Source organism: Otolemur garnettii, unplaced genomic scaffold, assembly GCF_000181295.1.
Source record: "Otolemur garnettii isolate 467f Iridium unplaced genomic scaffold, OtoGar3 scaffold00032, whole genome shotgun sequence".
In the NCBI taxonomy this organism is placed as follows: Eukaryota; Metazoa; Chordata; class Mammalia; order Primates; family Galagidae; genus Otolemur; species Otolemur garnettii.
This window is the reverse complement of record NW_003852427.1, coordinates 13,466,375-13,471,098: the sequence shown is the minus strand read 5'-3', so window position 1 is coordinate 13,471,098 and position 4,724 is coordinate 13,466,375.

Genomic DNA, 4,724 nt, shown 5'->3' with positions numbered 1-4,724 from the left:
CGTGGTTTTCTTCATGTTTCTTCTCTTTGAGAGAAGTTGAGCTTCTTGAATAGGTGGGTTTGTACTTTTTGTCAGATTTAGACATTTTCCACCCAATACCTCTTCAAGTATTTTTGCCCCCTCCTCTTGTAACTCCAGCTACACACAAGTCAGACTGCTTGATATTTTCCCACCAGCCACTGTCAGTGTTGATTTTTTTCAAGTCTTACTTATTTCTGTGTTTCTTTTTGGATAGTTTACATGGCTGATGTCTTCAGTTTCACCAGTCTTCTCTTCTATAGTGTCTAATCTGCTGTAAATCCTATTCAATATATTTTTCATTTCAGTTGAAATATTTTCCAACTCTAAAAGTCCTACTTCATATAAAGTAGCACATAAGTGAGTATAGGAAAACTATTCAGAAAAATACGGTACAAGAAAAGTGTACACAGTAAGAAAAGGTGACAGAAAGGAGCATAATGCCCTGCAGGCAAGGAAACCACATTAGAAAGACATCTTCAGCATCTGTGCAAATAACTTTCAAATGAACTAAATTACATTAAGAAGATTATATGAGCTATGAATAAAAACAACAGATCATAAATAGAAAAAGCCATAAATCAGCTGGCTGGTGCAGCTCAAAAAAAAGTATTTCAGAAATGAATAATTAAGAACTAATATAAAATACAATCATCCATGTGTGCACACACACTCCAAACACAACAAATAATAACTTATGCAAAATAATAAGCCAAAAGGAGGGAATTTAAGAAAATGAAGAGGCAAGAAGGATTTGAAAGATAATGACAAATATTGAACATACTAGGAAAGGAGTCCCTAAAGCCAAACAATTTAGAGAATAGAAAAAATATTTAAAAGTTACTGAAAATAACATTGTGAAATGTAAGCAATCCCCAGGAGACGGACGACCTGACTTCCAGAGTTCTGTACTTGGAAACGGCTCCTCAGGCTCCCCCTAAGGATACTTTATAATTAAATAATTCAGTTAACAGTTGGGGAGCTAGTTTCTTCTGTGAGTGTGAACAAACCCTCATGGTGTAAATGGAGTGCTGGTGCAGCCTCTTTACAATAGTCTCTTAGACTCTGCAGCTCGCCCCACTGTTACATGATTGCTTATGCACAGTATCACTTTAATCCTAATTTTTTATTCAGTTTTTGTGGGTCTGTGTTTACCCTTATGACCATGCCTCTAGAGCTAACGTTCACTGCAAGTCCAGGTGAGTCTACAATGAAGAGAATGGTGATTACAATGGATATAAAGTAGAAAAGTAGAAAGAATTCAGGAGAAAGGCCAGATGCTATCGTTTACTAGGAAAACATCAGGCTTCAGTTGCTCCACTACCTGAAATAATTACGGATAAAGTGAGAATAAGGGAACATGGGAAAGGCCATGCTCCAATGAAAGCATCAATTATTACTTAGCAGCACAGTGGGTTAATTATTGAAATGTAAATGTTGCTATTGATTTGGTCAGAAGATCAAAGGAAGTGTGACATTCCTATTAGCTTAGTGTATAGGCAATATTAGGTGAATGTTAATCTTTAAAATTCTTTGCTGAAATTTCTCTTATCTCCTATGTAAACTGTTTGTATATTTGTTTTTATGTTCTGTTTGAATTAAAAGATAAAGCACGATAGATTCTGTAGCTGATTATTAGTGCTTATAGTACAGTGATATTATTATTACAATATTATGCTTTATTACTATTACCACATGTGAGACATTAGTTTATTATTACCACCATATATGTCCTGTTCTTTAGGGGTCTGAGCTACATACAAATGTAACCTAAGGAAATTGTCAGGAATGTGTCACATCTGTAACCCAAGGACCTCCTGTGTATATTAAAGGAACACACTGTTACATGAGAATATTAATGCAGAAAAACCAAGACCAACACACACTAGACCATAAAATTAACTAGACCTTAAAGAAAAAGGAAAAAGTCCTTTGGGAATATAAGGGGAAAGAGTATATGTTTTATGATGAGATTATAAATTATCATCAGCTAGTCTTAGTTGTATTGAGATACTCAAAGAAAATTTGAACCAAGGATTTTATATCCAGAAAAACTAATCTCAAATACAAAGGGCAGAGTCAAACTGCTATAAGTGTGAACTGAGAAGGCATTTCTTCCATGAGCATTGCTGGGGGAATCTACAAGACAAGCCTTAGACAGCCAAGGTGACTTGGGAAGTTGGGCATTGTTGCTCACACCAATAACCCTAGCATTTTGGGAGTCCAAAGTAGGAGCATTGCTTGAGGTCAGGAATTTGAGACCGGCTTGAGCAACAGAGTGAGAACTCATCTCTATAAAATATATATTTTTTAAAAGTAGCTGGGCCTGATGGCACACATGTGTAGTCCCAACTATTCAGAAGGCTAAGGGAGGGACATGCTTTGAGCCCAGGAGTTGAAGTTGCAGTGCACTGTGATGACGCCACTGTGCTCTAGCCTGGGCAACAGCATGCAAACTTTTCTCAAAAAAAGAGAAAAAGAAACAAATGACTTAAAAGATCAATACAAGGCCTGGCAAAGAACATTAAAAATAGAATTACTTTTAGAAGTAAAGAGAAATGAAAGTTAAAAGGAGAGATTATAATATGTAATAGCCACATGATCTAAAAGAATAGATATAATTTTTTTAAAATGGGGAGAGGGATGAAGAATATTCAAAACATAGGCAAAATGTTTTAAAATTAATTTTTGGCAAATATAGTCAGTGGTGATATAATTAATAATGTTATTCCAAGACTGCTATTTTATAAAATGGGATAAAGCAAATGAGTAATAATGATACATTTTAAATTTATTATTTCCTTTGGCCTAGATACCTAGGATTCTCAGTATGGAAGAGAGAAGATAGAGATGTAAAACAGACATAAACACCCTATCGTTCTGAAGTTGCATAATTCTACAGATTAAAAATCAACAACAACAACAACAACAACAACAACAAAAAACCCACCATACAATAGCCAATAGCAACACTGGCTCCCCAAATTGCAATAAGAATATGGCCTTGTTGCTGGATTCTGGCCCAAGTAATGTAGTGGAAGTGATATACCCACATCCAGGCCTGGCAATGGGATGTTTTGTGTGTCTTACCACTTTACCACTTTATCTCTTGGGAAGTTAGAGGCAAAGGATCCACAACATTCTGAGGAGGCTGCAGGGGATGGTTTGAACAAATTTCTAAGAGGCTGCAGAGGATGCCCTTTTCGGAATGTCAGTATCTCTACTCGACAGCTTATGTTTATTCCTCTACATCAGCAGGTAGTATCTTCAGGGTTGGTTTCCTGGTTCCCAGGGCTTAGGTATGCTCACATCCTACCCATCATGTGAGGCTCTCGGAAAGTATCCAGACATGTAATACGAAAAATACAGATGTGCGTGGCTGGATGTTTTCCCAGACAGCCCTGCGTGAGCTTAAGCTTAGGGTGAAAGGTGATGTTCATTTGTTTGCTTGCTTGTTTGCTTAGTTTTATTTTGATAATGTGGAAGTTTTGCTGGATGGTACAACTTAGAAATCGTTTTCATTCGCCTACTTCCTACCACGTACAGGTTCTGAATCATCAACACCTTTCCAACTGTTACTTTCAGGCCAGCCCAAGCCTTTGGTAAAAAATCTTGTTCAAATTATGTCCCTTTGTCTGGATAATTTCTTTTTCTATATTGTGTATGCCTCTTGACATAAGGTTATAGTTTCTGCTGCTTCTAAATCAGCAGTTCTCAATCTGTGGGTTGCGACCCCTTTGTAACAATGAAAATACATTGCAGCATTAGGAAGGTTGAGAACCACAGTTCTAGATAAATACTCACCTCATCTCTGCATCCTCATGATATTTTAATTATAAAGTGGTTGCTAACTTCTGGTTACCACTTCTGTTGCTAAATATTTCTTGCTTGTTACTGTCTCCTGAAATCACTTTTCAAATAGTTTCTTTAACCCAGATGGCATCTCATTATTTTCTTTCTCGTAAGATAAGGTTTTATGGTTTTTCTCTTAAGGACATAAAGAATTGGGGGCCGATGGCATTTTATAGACTTTTTTTGCAGATTGTCTCGTGGTTGTACCTTGTGATAAAGTACTGAATGGCTTATGTATCAATGTATTAAAATGTGTTTGAGCAGTAAAATAACACCACATTTTAGATTTTAAAATTCTGTTGAACTGCTCTAAAATCTCAGCCCTAACTAAAGCAGTGTTGACAAAATGATGGATGTTATATTCTTTTAAGAGTTTCCTTATGGGATTACTTAAAATTCTCCCTTCTCCCACCTGCTCCATCTGTCTGCAATGTCTGTACTACCTTGGCCCAAATCAAATATTGCTTAAGGTGTCTGAGCAACCTAACGGCCTCCCATGTCTTTTAGGCCCTTGGCTCTGCTGAAGTTCTAAAGTACAATATTGAATGTTAAATAATTCCTCATTACATTGACTACACTGGCCCATATTCTCCAGCTCTACTTGTTAGTATGATTCCTTATTTAGAATCACCCTATTGTTCTCTTGCAGTGAAGAAAATGGGTGCTTTATTGTGTAGAGCGTAAGCATATTTTTCACTTAAAGGTTCTACTGAGTCATATTTACCTTTCTGTTCCTCCTTAACTGATTCTGACCAACAGAGGACTCAACCCCTTATCAACTAGATTCTAGAGAACAGTAAATCCTCCTAAATAAGCCTTGTTTACATCTGAAGAATTTACTGAAATAGTAGCTG